The sequence below is a fragment of the Zingiber officinale genome, chromosome 3A, assembly GCF_018446385.1.
Source record: "Zingiber officinale cultivar Zhangliang chromosome 3A, Zo_v1.1, whole genome shotgun sequence".
Taxonomy (NCBI): Eukaryota; Viridiplantae; Streptophyta; class Magnoliopsida; order Zingiberales; family Zingiberaceae; genus Zingiber; species Zingiber officinale.
In genome coordinates this window covers 135340078-135356022 of record NC_055990.1, presented here as the reverse complement: position 1 = coordinate 135356022, position 15945 = coordinate 135340078, and the positions used below count along the sequence as shown (strand labels likewise).

Sequence of the window (15945 nt, the reverse complement as noted above, 5' to 3'; positions counted from 1 at the left end):
CAAGTCAACTCGAAATGCCTACCAAGTTTTGATACCCATCACTACCTCGATCATTTGTTGTTGTTGAATCTGCCAAAGCAGAGTAACACATATTATCTTGGTAGGGTGCGGAGGGACAATCTTGGTCCCGCCTATCAAAGCTTGGGTGAGTACAAACTCAATTAGATTGAGTATAACTAGTTAACTCAATTGGATCGGGTATAACTATAGGTATTTTCCAACGGTTGGAAGATAGGATACAAATCACATTTATACTAAGTCTTGGGTGATTTAGCCAAAGCTAACTCAAGTTTTAGTATAAATGAGGATCTTGATCCTATAAACAAGAGTTGCATAGAGATGTAATTGATAATTAGTTATCTACCGATTATACTAAGTCTTGGGCGATTTAGCCAAAGCTAACTCAAGGCGTAGTATGATGTGGATCTTGTCCCACGAGAATTATAGCTAATTGGTATGAATCTAGTAGTGTGGTTTGACCACATCCATGACTTGATTCTACAAAAACCCTATAATTCAATGGGAGCATCATTTAGTTAAAGGTCTAATTAAATGATAAATAGAATATGATATTTACTTTCTGCGTTATTTTTGTTGTAGATTGTCATGTCGACAAACGCGAACACTTTCTCCCTGCGTTCTGTCCTTGATAAGGACAAGCTCAATGGAGCTAGTTTCCTGGACTGGTACAGGAATCTGAGAATCATTCTCACACAAAAAAAAGAAAACTGTACGTCCTGAAACAGCCCATTCCCGAGGCACCTCCTGCCACTGCCACGCGAGCTGACCGAGATGCTTATAAGAAGCATCAAGATGATGCATTAGATGTGTTATGCCTTATGCTCGCGACCATGAACTCTGAGTTTCAGAAGCAACACGAGTTGATGTCTGCTTATGATATGGTTGAACATCTTCATCAACTATATCAAGGACAAGCGAGGCACGAGAGATTCAAGATCTCCAAGGCACTGTTTTAGTGCAAGATGCAAGATGGGACTCCCGTTTACATATGTGCTCAAGATGATTGGGTACATAGAAAACCTACAGAGGCTGGGATTCCCACTTGGCCAAGAACTGACCACTGACTTGATTTTGCAATCCTTGCTAGAGAGCTACAGTCAATTTGTCATGAATTACAACATGAACGAAATTGACAAGCCACTGCCTAAACTGCTAAGCATGTTAAGAACTACTGAGCTCAACCTTAAGAAGGTAAAGCCCAACTCCATTTTGATGGTGCAAAAGCATCAAGGCAAGGGCAAGCCTAAAGGTAAAGGAAATTCCCAAGCCAAGGGCAAAGGCAAGATAATGAAACCTAAAGGAGGGGTTGCCAAGGATGCTACCTACTTCCACTGCGGTCAGACCGGGCACTGGAAGAGGAACTGCAAAGGATACCTGGAAGATCTTAAGAAGAAGAGAAGTGAGACTTCTGCTTAAGGTATATATGTTATAGAAGTCAATCTATCTATTTCTGCATCATGGGTATTGGATACGGATGTGCTTCTCACATTTGTACTAATGTGCAGGCGCTGAGAAATAGCAGGGCATTGACGAAGGGTGAGGTGGACCTACGAGTAGGCAATGGAGCACGGGTTGCTGCTGTTGCTGTAGGAACTTACTATCTATCTCTGCCCTCTGGACTTGTACTAGAATTAGATGAATGTTGTTATGTGTCTGCTCTTACAAAGAACATCATTTCAATATCTTGTTTAGACAAGAAAGATTTTTCATTTATAATAAAGAACAAATGTTGTTCCGTTTATTTAAACGATATGTTCTATTGTAGTGCACCTCTGATGAACAAATTCTATATTCTAGACTTAGAGAACCCCATCTATAACATAAGTACCAAAAGGTTCAAGTCAAATGAAATGAACCGAACCTATCTCTAGCATTGTCGCTTAGGTCATATAAATGAGAATCGCTTATCCCAGCTCCATAAAGATGGTTTACTGGACTCATTTGATTTTGAATCATATGAGACATGCGAGTCATGCCTACTAGGCAAGATGACCAAGACTCCCTTTAGTGGACACAACGAGAGAGCAACTGACTTGTTAGGACTTATACATAGTGATGTATGTGGCCCTTTCAATGTCACTGCCAGAGGTGGTTATAGGTACTTCATTACATTTACTGATGACTTCAGTAGATATGGTTATGTATATCTGATGACAAATAAGTCATAATCCTTTGAAAAGTTCAAAGAATTCAAGAATGAAGTACAAAACCAGCTAGGCAAGAGTATTAAAATACTTCGATCAGATCGAGGTGATGAATACCTTAGCCATGAGTTTCGTGACTATCTAGCTGAGTGTTGGATTCTATCCCAGCTCACTCCTCCTGGAACACCATAGTGGAATGGTGTATCCGAAAGGAGGAATCATACCCTATTAGATATGACACGATCCATGATGAGTCACACAGATCTTCCTATATCCTTTTGGGGATATGCTCTAGACACAGCAGCCTTCACACTTAACTGTGTTCCATCTAAAGCTGTGATAAAGACACCATATAGGATATGGACTGGGAGAGATGCCTAGGTATCTTTTATGAGGATTTGGGGTTGTGAGGCTTATGTTCGACGTCAAGTCTCAGATAAGCTGGGACCCAAATCTGACAAGTGCTATTTTATAGGATATCCCAAGGAAACGAAGGGATATTACTTCTACATTTCCAGTCAACACAAAGTGTTTGTGGCTAAGAATGAGGTATTTCTAGAAAAGGACTTTGTTTCTAGAAAAACTAGTGGGAGTACGTATGATCTTGAAGAAGTTCAAGATATGGACCATAGCACTGAGGCCTTGATGGAAGTTGAATTGGAACCACAAAGTGTTGTGGATGATGACATTATTCCACAAAGAGTTGAGGAACAACAACCAGTTCAAGTAGATCTACCTCTTCGCAGGTCTGATAGGGTACATCGTCAGCTTGAGAGATACTCATTTCTCTTGTCTGACCATGATAACGTTATGCTCGTTGAGAATGAGCCTACCTCCTATCAAGAAGCTGTGATGTGACCAGATTATGAGAAATGGCTAGAGGCCATGAGATCCGAGATGGAATCCATGTACACCAACCAAGTATGGACTTTGGTTGATCCACCTGAAGGTGTCAAACCCATTGGGTGTAAGTGGGTCTTTAAGAGAAAGACTGACATGGATGGACATTTGCATACCTATAAGGGACGTTTGGTAGCTAAAGGTTTCAAGCAAATTCATGGTATTGACTATGATGAAACATTTTCTCCAGTAATGATGTTTAAGTCCATTCGGATCATGCTTGCTATTGCAGCATACCACGATTATGAGATCTTGCAGATGGATGTCAAAACCGCATTTCTGAATGGAAACTTGCTCGAGGATGTGTACATGACACAACCTGAGGGTTTTGTAGATCCATTGCATTCTGGCAGAGTATGCAAGCTGCATAAGTTCATTTATGGACTAAAGCAAGCTTTTCGGAGCTGGAATCTTCGATTCGATGATGCGATCAAACAGTTTGGTTTCATCAAGAATGAAGATGAACCCTGTATCTACAAGAAGGTTATTGGGAACACAGTTATTTTGCTTGTATTATATGTGGATAACATACTACTCATTGGAAATAACATCCCTTTGCTGCAGTCTGTAAAGATTGGATGGGGAATTATTTCTCAATGAAGGACTTAGGTGAAGCAGCCTGTATTCTAGGTATAAAGATCTATAGAGATAGATCTAAGAGATTTCTTGGCCTAAGTCAAAGTACATATATTGACACGGTATTACTATGGTTTGCCATGCAGAATTCCAAAAAAGGATTTCTACCAATGTCACATGGTGTGAGTCTTTCGAAGACTCAAAGTCCCTCTTCTAGAGAGGAGAGAGACCGCATGGATAAGATCCCTTATGCTTCAGCTATAGGATCTATCATGTACGTCATGCTATGTACTCGTCCTGATGTTTCATATGCTTTGAGCATGACTAGCAGATACCAGTCAGATCCAAGTGAGTGTCACTGGATAGCAGTCAAGAATATTCTTAAGTACTTGAGAAGGACTAAAGAATATTTCTTGATATTTGGAGGCGATGACGAGCAAGCTGTAAAGGGTTATAGTGATGCCAGCTTCCAAACTGACCAGGATGATTATAGATCGCAGTCTGGGTTCGTGTTTTTCTTGAATGGTGGTGCTGTGAGCTGGAAGAGTTCGAAGCAGGACACAGTTGCTGATTCTACAACAGAGGCCAAGTATATTGCTGCATCAGAAGCAGCAAAGGAGGCAGTTTGGATCCGCAAGTTCATTACAGAACTTGGGGTGGTTCCTAGCATAGCCGATCCTATAGAGCTCTATTGTGACAACAATGGAGCAATTACACAGGCTAAGGAACCTCGCTCACACCAGCGGACCAAACACATACTACGGCGCTTCCATCTCATTCAAGAGATCATCGATAGAGGAGATGTGAAGATTTGTAAAGTACCCACAGAAGCTAACGTCGCTGATCCCTTGACCAAGGCTTTGGCACAGAGAAAGCATGATGGTCACACTAGGTCATTAGGCCTTAAAGCCTACACTGATTGACACTAGTGCTAGTGGGAGATTGTTAGTTAGAGCCCTAGAGTCAATCATATGATGATTGTTGTATGGACTCGATGTGTCATATTCCTATATACTAATAAAGGCATTTCTTTATGGTTATTATACTTACTTGTATTGGTTCCAAATAACTAAGTATAATAGCGTCCTTGAGTAGAAGGTTTTTATCTATATCAATCGATTGGTTGAATTGATAGTGAGATGATATAGAGAACACTACTCTTAATCATTCATAGTCAAGTATTAACATTCAGGGACAATGTTAATGCGGTGAGACTAGCATGTAGGTCAACTCGATGACTTGATCTTACAAGTCATGGATATAGAGATATCAAGTTGACACATGGGTATGCATTGGAGAATGTATACCGAATGACCCGCCATGATAAAGTATCATGGATCGTTATATGAGTGTCATATACTTTCTTATGTGACTATTAGTATGACTATCAGTTCTTGGACCTGAAGTCACCATGGTTCCCTACATAAGGAGTTGCATACTTTGGCTTCGTCAAATGTCACCCGTAAATGGGTGGACTAAAAAGGTGACTACTGGGTATGTAACAAATTGTGCGGAGGGATGTGAGTGATGTAGATGAGATCTATCCCTCCTATATGACGGGAGTGACATCATGATTCTTGATAGAGTGAGACCATTAAGTGCATGACCATGCCCAAATGAGTCAATATGAGATATTGAGCTCATTTGATTAGAGTGAATCTACTTGGAGTTCAAGACATAAATTGATTAGAGGATGACACGGTCTATGTCTCAGTTGATTAATTTAGATGTCAAGGATAGAAGGACATTATCATATATTGTGAGAGTCACAATTAGTAGTCACAAAGGTGATGTTGGATCTCAACATTCTTGTAACTTGGGTAGTAATGATGTGTTGCTAGATACCGCTCATTACTTATGTTTCTAAATAGGTTTAGGAGCATTGCCAATGTTACAAGAACCTATAGGGTCACACACAAAGGGTAATTAGATGGAGAATAAGTTCATATGATTGACCAAGAGGATTAGGTTCATATGATGAACCAAATTGGATTAAGAGTAATCCAAATTAGACTAATTGAGTTGGACTCAATTTGATTCATGTGTCTAATGAGTCTAATTTAGATTATGATTCATTGAATCAATTTAAATCAATGAATAGAGATTCATTGAATTAAGTTGACTTGAATCAAAGGTTGGATTTGATCAACCATAGGAGATAAGAGGTCAAGTTTGACTTAACTTGAGAGGGAAGATGAAGGGTCAAGTTTGACTTGACCAATTGCCACCTCATTGTGACTTGGAATAGGACTGGCCAATGATGATAGTCCACATCATCAAGTCTACATCAAATGTGTGTCACCTCATGAGGGAGACCAAAAGTCATGACTTTTGTTGTTACATGGAGGTTTAAAACCTCCCAAGAGTGGCCGACCACATATTGATTGGAATTCAAGTTGGAATTCAGTCTTCTTCTTCCTCCTCTCTTCTTCCCTCTCCCTCATCCTCCATTACCGAAACCCCTTGAGAGTGCTAGCACACTCTATGTGGTTTTTCTCCATCTCTTGTCCGTGTGGATACATATAGAGGAGTGTTCACTTGATACTCTACGATATCCGACAACTTTTGGACGAGCGAGATAAGCAAAGGGCTTCGCTACAAAGGTATAATCTCTACCATGTAGATCTAGTGTAGATCTAGGAGAAAACTAAGTATATGTAAATTTTTATCTTCGCACGGATCCGTGGCAAGAACTTCGAGGTTTTTTGCAACGTAAAAAAATGGTTTTTGTGGCTCGTAGGTTCCTACACGATCGGCAATGAACTATCCATTTTCATAGTCGATCAGCTAATTCATCATTGCAGCATTTCTGGGTTATCCTTTAACATCGATTGAAGTCTCAGGTTTAAGGTCGTTGCTCGATCCTTGAATGGCGTAGACATGGGTTTAAGGTCGCTGCTCGATTATTGAATGTTGTAAACATGAGTTTAAGGTCGTCGCTCGACTGTTGATGAAGATAGGGGTTTAACATCGCCGCTTGATGGTTGACGAAGACAAGGGTTTAACATCGCCGCTCGATGATTGACGAAGATAGGAGTTTAACGTCACCGCTTGATAGTTGATGAAGATAGGAGTTTAATATCGCCGCTCGACAATTGACGAAGATAAGGGTTTAACGTCGCCGCTCGAAGGTTGACGAAGATAGGGGTTTAACATTGTCGCTTGACGTTTAACTTGGTCGATCAACTCAAGTACATCTATATCCATGTCTGTCCTGCATCTAGAAGGCATATACACAAGTACATCTATATTTACTCATGTACCTCTCACCTGGGTCTGTAGGGTTGGAGATGATTCATGTAGCGTGGTGAGTAAAATCCTGCACTTCACCCCATCCGTGTATTGGTGAAGTGTGGTCGTGTTATCAAACTTGGCCAAGTGGTCGTTCGGATCGGTTGCTCCATTATATCCCCTATCGTCAGGGGATTGTAATACTTTGGCAGAGGATCATCCAGAATCTCCTGCGAGAACTGTTGATTGACTTGCTCGGGCGAATCATCTAACCTTGCCGCTTTTCCCTTTCATGTATTCTGGACGGGCGCTTCATCCAAGGAAGATCCCCGGTCTCTATCCGCTCGGCCCCCTCTTCTGATGGAGCCCAAAATAGCATTTGGTGGAATGAGATCGGTGCATTAGGGGCTTCCCCATAGGTGTCGATCAACTTCTTATTCGGTTCCCAAGTGGAAATTTGTTCTACTCGGTCTCCTCGCTTAGCCTAATGACCTACTTCTTGTTAGTGCGGGAAGCATCCGACGATCGAACCTAAGTTTTGATAATGGCAAAGGATTCAAAGTTAAGGTTATTTGTGGTCTAACATGTTTGAATGAGTTTCCAAGAAAGTTCTAAGTATACTTAGGCAAAAGTCTTAGCTGCGGTTAGGTAGGTGGAAAATCCTAGGAGGTGGTAACCCTAGGTCCTAGGGGGTGGTAATCCTAGGAGGAAAGTCTTGGCATGTCGAGTGCTTCAGGCAAAAATCCTAGAGTCGGGGACTCTAGGTTGAAATCCTGATGTCGCAAACTAGGTGGAAGTCTGGGCGGGTCGTGGAGTGGATGTCCAGCATGAAGACCGGAAGCCTCGGGTGCTGAGCAAAAGTCCAGTTAGTCTGGAGGACCGGATTGACAATAGGTAAACTCTCCTGAGTGGAGTAGATGAGGACGCGTTCCCCGGTGAGGGAACAGTAGGTGTCTGTTCGACCTAGGATTTCCAGATGGAAATCCAAAGTCAGAACCGGACAGTCCGGAGATTGTCAAAACGACTTATTATTTCTTATATTATTGTGCTAAACTCTGTTTTGCAGAATATGTTTTGTATTTTGGATTAACACATCTTGCAGGGAGTGAAAAAGCCTTAAGCCTCGGATGAACAGTACCCGAGACGCCCTCCATGGAGCTTAGAGGCGCCTCGGGTGCACTGCTTGAAGACTCTACGTAGCAGAGCAAGAGGTGCCCTCCATGGAGCTGGAGGGGCCCTGAACGCTGGGTGGAGGGCGCCCTCCATGGGCTTGGAGGCGCCCTTAGGCGGATAAGCTGCGAGCAGTGCGGAGCTCATCCACATGTGGCTGACCTGGAGCTTAAGGGTGCCCTCCATACAGTTGGAGGCACCCTCAATGACCTACTTAAGGTCGGTTCGATCAGCAGCAAAGACAGATCTCTGAAAATGCAATCTTTCTTCCATGTGCTGCTTAAAGGACGATTCAATAAGCTGTAACAAGACTCCGATGACCCGAAGCTTTGAATTTACTGTTTTAATCATTGGTATATTTTACTGCACTTAATTTCTATATTCTAAATTGTAAAATTACAAATTGATAGTGATTGGCCAAAGTAAACACTCAACAAGTGTGGGCCTTGGAGTAGGAGTCGTCACGGGCTCTGAACTAAGTAAATCTTGGTGTTCGAGTTTGCAATTGTTTCTTTTATTTTTGTTGCATAACGTTTACTCCGATCGATTGCTTTAAAATGATATGAAAGCCATGAGCGCTATTCACCTCCTCTAGCGCTTTCGATCCTACAATTTGTATCAGAGTAGGGTCGCTTTGAATTGATGAAACCACCATTCAAGAAATTTTTCGTGGTAATTTTTAATTTTTTGGAGTCGATCAGAATCGGTAAAATTACCGCCTTTCGATATGTTTTTATCGCAATCGAAATTTTCTCTTGAAGTTGGTGCAACACCACTCGAGTTCGCACATTTATTTTTAATCTTGCACTACTAATCCAAGACCAAGTCTTGGAACAAAGTTTCTTGTTTTTGTTCGTGCGAGATTTTACTTCTACAATGGCCCACCAAGAAGTCTACAACACAGCCCGCCCGCCTCTCTTCTCCGGTGAGGACTTCGACTACTAGAAGGGGCGAATGGAGACCTACCTCCAAATTCAGTTCGAGACGTGGATGATCATCAAACCGGCATCTCACTCCCACTCGACGGCACGGGAAAACCGGTATCATGCGAGAACTGAGACGCAAGTATAATAAAGAAGGTCAAGGCCAACGGCAAAGCAATGTGCACTCTTCAATGTTGTCTAACAAAGGAAGAGCTGAATCGAATCGGTCCATTCTCAAGCGCAAAATAACTATGGGAGAAGCTGATCGAACTGCACGAAGGCACCGCCGATATGAAAGTAAGTAAGTGCGATCTAATTTTAAATAAGTTATATAATATAAAGATACAAGAAGATGAGACAGCTAGCCAACTTCACGCGCGGATACAAGATCTACTGAACGGACTCCATGGGATCAGACAAAAGATGGAGAATCGAGACATAATAAGGTACGTACTCAACGCCTTTTTGAGGAATACTTTATGGGCATCCATGGTAGATGCTTACAAAGTATCCAAGGATCTTTCATCAATTAAGTTAGATGAGTTATTTTCAGAATTTGAATTGCACGAACGGACTAATGCACGTCCAGTTGAGAAAGGTATTGCATTGATTGCAGGTACAAGCAAGGCAAAGGAGGTTAGAAAGAAGCATCAGATGGAACCCGAGTCTGAAGATGAATCAAACTCAGAAGACGACGATGACAAAATTACTGCCAAGCTCATAAAATTGGTATGAAAAATGTGCAAAAAGAAGAAGGTGACTCAATCGAACATGAAGGTCAAGTCTGGAGTTACCTGCTATGGCTGTAACTAGAAGGGACACTACAAACTGGAGTGTCCGAACCAGAAGCAAGAAAGAAGGAAGTCCTTCAAGGCAATGTGGTCCGAGTCATCAGAAGAGTCTGATGAAGAAGAACACGAGCAAGCAAGCTTTCTTGCTCTACTAGCACAAGCGTACGTTGTCGAAACTGACTCTGACTCTGAAATCGAGAGCGAATCGGAAACTGAGTCAGAAATAAGCCATGGTTCCGTATCCATTTCCGAAGGGCCAAACATCGCTGTAAGACCTTCTCAAGTAGATAAATTGTATAATTTAATTAACTATTTAATGCAAAAATTAGCTAAATCTAATGTCCGGGTCAAATCACTTCAAAAGGAGATAACAACGCTTAAAGAAGTGACTAACCCTAGCTCCTTGACTGACCTTATTTAGACTAGAACCTCAACTCAAGTCCAAAAGCTTGATGAAGAGAATTCTAACCTGAAAAATCAAGTCAAGGAACTAAAGGACACATTGGAATAATTCACTTTGGATTCCAAGAATCTTGATATGATTCTTGGAAAACAGAGAGCCGTCTACAATCGATCCGGACTTGGATCTAAAGCTAAATGAAATAACAAGTCTTACCTATCACTTGTAAATAAAACTAATAGAAAATTAGTCCAAGCATGGATTCCCAAGCCAAACTTGATTAATTAAGTTGGACTTGGACAATATTGGGTCCCCAAGGATCAAATCCATTACCTTAATAGACCTTATTGAGGATATGATCCAGGGGAAGCCAATAGAAAAACCATCTTTATTTATAAATAGAATTGTTTGATGCTTATCTTACTATTATTATATATGCTTAGATTAGGCTAGATAAGGACCTAGTGTGATTTACACTTAACTAGTTAGACCTAGGGGTTTCAAAAAGAAAATTAAATATCCAATTTGTTTGAAAGGCTTGGTCTAGAAGTGGTGGATAATCTCATACCCAAGAAGGTCTAGTGCCTCGCCACAGCCTAGAAGCCAATCTTTGAAATGAATATTTAATTGATTGATTGTAAAACCTAAGTCTAACTCAATTATAAATCAATTCTTAGATTAGAATTTAAATTGAAAATTAAATTAACCATCTCACAATAACCCATAAGGTTCCTGATTGACAATTTAAAAAAGGGTGAGGTGGACTTAGGATAAATTTAGTCAACTTAATAGATTAAACTCAACTTAATAGACTTAACTTAATTTCAAAATTCTTAATTAATTTCAAAACTCTTAATTAATTTCAAAAGTTTCATTAATTTCAAAACTTTAATTAATTACAAAATTTTAATTAATTATAAAACTTTAATTAATTTCAAAACTTTAATTTCAAAAGTTTAAGTAATTAACTTTCATATCTAATTAAGGTTCAAATATCAATTAACTTTCAAATTCAATTAATTTTCAAAGTGTTAATGTTAATTGATTTTCAAAGTATAAGTAACCTTCAAAATCTTAATGATTTCTAAATGCTAATTAATCCTTAAATTTTAAATTTATACTTATATTTTAAAATTTGAAATTCAAACTCATTCAAAAATCAAACTTAAGTTTCTAAATCTTATTTTCAATATTTTTGAAATTCAAATTCTAAATCAAACTTAAATATTTTTCAAATACATCAAACTTAAATATTTTCAAAATTTAATATTTTTGAAATCCAAATTTAAAGTCAAATTTAAAATTCAAAATTCTCTAAATTTAAGTTCAAACATAAACATTTTCAATATCTTTAAATATTTATAAACTTAAAATTAAGTTGAAAATTAACTTAAGTTCATCTCACAAACTCATAAGCTGAACATGTTTGATAACTTAGAAAGGGTGAGATGGAAAATTAGGATAAGAAATAACTACTTCTATTTTAAACTTGTATATTTTTGAATTTTCATGCCTGGACTCTAGGACACCCTAAAATATTTTTGACATTAATTAAGGAGGTGTGAAAGAAAGTTAAAGCATTAATTATTTTTCAAAATTTCCAAAATTAATTTTTTTAAAAAGGGAATCCAATTTTTTTTAAAAAATATAAACATTAGATATTTCATCAAGTTCAAATATTTTTTATCTAGAAAAATAAGTTTTGAAAAAGTATTTTTCACTAATTTTCAATGTACTTAACTAAGCTTTTATTAAAAATCTTTTCAAAAGTTAAGTACTTGATAAGTACTTTTCAAAGAAATCATTTTCTTAGCTAAGTATTTTTAGAAGAAAATCTTTTAAAACTAAGTATCTTATCAAAATCTTTTGAAAAACTAAGTACTTAAACTAAGTTTTTAAACTAAGCTTTTATAAAAAAAAACTGAGTACTTTTAACTAAACCTTTTATTAAAACTTTTATAAAGCTAAGTCCTTTACTAAAACTAAGCTTTTATCAACATCTTTTTAAAGGTAAGGACTTAACAAAGTTTTATCAAAATTTTTAAAAGCTAAAGTACTTAACTATCCTTTTTATCTAAATCTCTTCAAAAGGTTAAATTTTTTTTTTGTTAAACTAATATTTTTGAAGTAAAGAGCTACCTTTCAAGGGGAGCTAAATATTAAGGGAGATAGAAAAGTAAAAGTTAAGTATGTTAAGTAATTAAATAAGTGATTAAGGGGGAGATACAACAGATATAATAAGTTACAACTAAATATTTATATTTTTTGCACCTACATAACTTGAATCTTGATTTTATGCCTGTACACATTTATATTACTTTCATATTTTACTTAACTTTGAATTTTATTGTCATAATCAAAAAGGGAAAGATTGTTGGTGCGGAAAGCATCCGACGATCGAACCTAAGTTTTGATAATGACAAAGGGTTCAAAGTTAAGATTATTTGTGGTCTAACATGTTTGAATGAGTTTGCAGGAAAGTCCTAAGTGTACTTAGGAAAAAGTCCTAGCTGCAGTTAGGCAAGTGGAAAACCCTAGGGGGTAGTAACCCTAGGCGGAAAGTCTTGGCAGGTCGTGTCACACCCCAGAGGAGTCTCTGCCAAAGGAAAATCCGACAACATCTCCCCTGTACCGGTGATAATCTGAAGCATGAATACATCAACACACAAAATACCCCAGCCCACACGGCTGAAATATACACAACCATGCAATTATATAAACTAAACAACCCACACGACTGTACTAAAAACACAACCACGTAGTTATATATTTAACAACCCACTCAGCTGTACTAAAAACACAACGAAAAAATAAACGGAAAGCCCATACAAACCAAAACAAGATAATGCATGTTGGCACGACTTAAACACAAATACAACACCAAAAATCAAAGACAATAACCACATGGCTAAACACCAATACAATGCTAAAACATTAAAGAATATATATAAAAGAAAATAAAAGCGAAGTAAAACCGTCTTCTAATATGACGAGGGACCGACATACAGGATTCCTCCAAGCAACTGCTTAATCATCTACCTGTAATAGGAATAATGCAACGGAGTGAGTTCAACAACTCAATGTGTATCAATCTAACATGCATAGTAAGAAATAACTACTAGTAATAATCATGGAGTATAGTCTCTTGAACAATAACATGTAATGCAAAATTGAAACAAGGAAAGAAGAACTGTACTCACCAGAGTCTCCTATCATGACATAAGGGTGGGAGCCACACCAATAGATGCAGGGTCACCAAACCAAATACATAATGTATCCTGTATGCATGTCAATCATATGCAACCACCAAAATGCAACATACATAATGTAGCAAGCACAAACAATAGATACAATCCATGCATATGATGCAAAAATGACATGACCACCCTTGACCCCAGTCAGCCATCTCACACGCAATGATGAGACCGAGTGGGTAGGACTATGACAACTGTACACTCTACCATCACTACTCCTGAGTGACCGAGTGGACAGGATGCTGTTGAAGTACACCTATACTCCTACTCCAAATCATAAGTGGGGGAGCTCAATGCTCTCATCTCCTTGAGACAGTCTAGAGGAGGGATCTCTGTCATGCTATCACGCCGCGTCATACTACCCATGAGTGGACCAACAGAGCACTTACAGAGCAAACTACCACATACCCTGCCTAATATACCACTAACCCATGAGTGGTTGTATGTGCAGATCCATGTAACTGGCGATGTGCTCAACAATAATGGAGCCGACAATCGCTCAGCATGCAATCATGCAAAATAATGCATGACACTAAGCATGTAAATCCTGAAAATACCAACCTTCCCATAATGTGTACCAAAAGGAAACCAAGTCCATAACAATGATCTAGATACACATGCCAGAAAACAAACCTATGTACACATGCAAAGAAATACACCTAGGTACACATGACAGGTAATAAAGCTAGGTACACATGCTAGGAAATAAACTAGTAGCTAGACCTGTATCCGGTAATACATTGAATGCCACTACATAAGTACACATGGCAAGAAATAAGAGAACATAAGCATGAATGCACAATAGATAATAATAAGGGCAAACTACGACTATCAAGTGGTGACATACTAAGCAGATATAAACATAACCATTACTACTAGTTATAACCTACTAAATATATCATAATGACAATATCTAAAGAGATAAGTCAAACGTACCCGCCTTTATTTGTCTATCGTGCTAACAATCCCACGTCGAGATGCTCGTCTCGAATCAACGTCTTGCAAATCACATGATATACCGATTTAGCTAATTACATATAAATTAAATAACTAAATCAAATTCCTAAACCTATTTTGGATAATCCCTATTGAAACATGATCATTAATTAACCCTAATTAATGATTAACCCCAATTAATTCCCTTTTTCCTTTTAGATCCACAAATTGCTAATTATCCAAGCAATAACTGATTACCAAAATTTCTAACATAATCTGATACACACATACCCTAATGTGATTGCTCCTCTATTGCTCATGGCCAAAGATCTTGGCGTTGGAAATTTGTGGCCGGAGCTGTGGATTGCCCACTGATCCTCACATCAATTACCCTAAAATCATAATCGGTAAATTAACATTGCAATCCACTTCAAGCTCAGTTCAACAGTCTTATCTAAATGTGTCGACAGATTCCTCTAACCAACTCCTGATAGCCAAGCCTGCGGCCAACGATAGTCCTGGATCGGTGATTGCTGCTAGCAGCCAACAATGACTGCTACTGTGGTGGCAGTACACAGTTGCGATGGTGGTTCACAGAAAGCAGCAACGAGTTTATGGAAGGAAGGGGCGCCGATGTTGATCTAGGGCTAGCTGCGTCCAATAGAGACTGGGAGGAGGTGGCGAAGATCCAGATCAGACTCTAGAGGCTGAGATTTCACTCTGATGGAGGAAGTGGGTGCGGCAATGGCAAGGGGGTGGAGGACTTGACGCTACCACTTGTAGAGGTCAGAGAAGAGAAGGGTCGGTTGTAGCAAGTTCCCCCCTCAACGCACTAATAGTAGCTTTGCGCCGGCGACGTCGAGAGGAGAAAGAGAGTAAGCCCTAGCCTCCCCTTTGCGTCAATCCTTCCTCCGGCGACAGCGGCACCCAACGGCGAAGCAACTTCAATGGTGATCAAGTGGAAAGAAGCGCTGACGAGGCAGATCTGCTTCAGCCTCGATCGATCAGAAGGAGCAATGACAAGGCAGAGTGGCTTTGACGTCGAGGTCGGCGGCGCACGGGCAGAGGCAAAAGAGAAGAGGGGAATCAGGGTTTGCGGCGGTGAGAGGAGAAGGAAATTGTTGGACGACACCGACATTGTCGGCTCAATCCTGCGCGGGGAGGCGGCGGTGGAGTGGCGTTGGCGAAGTGGAGAAGGGAGAGAAGGGGATCGGGCGTATGAGGATCGGGAGGGGAAGGGAAAGGATGAGATTAGGTTTTATATTTTATATAATATGAACTTAGATTTAAGTAAAACAAAACATAAGTTCATTCCTCAATCAACTCCCATATTTAGATATTCCAAATAAATTTCTTCCCAACCTATAAATTCATCTCTTCAAAATACGTCATACGAGCTCCGATAAATTCTAAGAAAAATCCTAAAATTTTTTAAAAATTCTGGTAATGTTATTCATCCATTAAACCTTATTATTATTATTATTATTATTATTATTATTATTATATTTTACATTCTTCCCCACTAATAAAACTTTGGTCCCCAAATTTCGTTACTTACAATAAGCAAGTACTAGTAATAGATAAACAAATAAATGCTGA

General features: G+C 39.0%; 1 long non-coding RNA gene across 2 annotated transcripts; it reads right to left on the bottom strand.

The window, feature by feature from the left end:
- Positions 1 to 12967: 12967 nt before the first annotated feature.
- Positions 12968 to 15590, bottom strand: LOC122052504. 2 transcript variants are annotated; one of them, XR_006132036.1, is made up of 3 exons: positions 14638 to 15590; positions 13357 to 14408; positions 12968 to 13195 (listed from the first exon to the last, which is right to left on the bottom strand). It is a non-coding gene; the product is annotated as an uncharacterized LOC122052504 (long non-coding RNA). The 2 variants fall into 2 exon arrangements; XR_006132035.1 differs by having other exon boundaries at positions 12968 to 14408.
- Between the last annotated feature and the right edge of the window lie 355 nt (positions 15591 to 15945).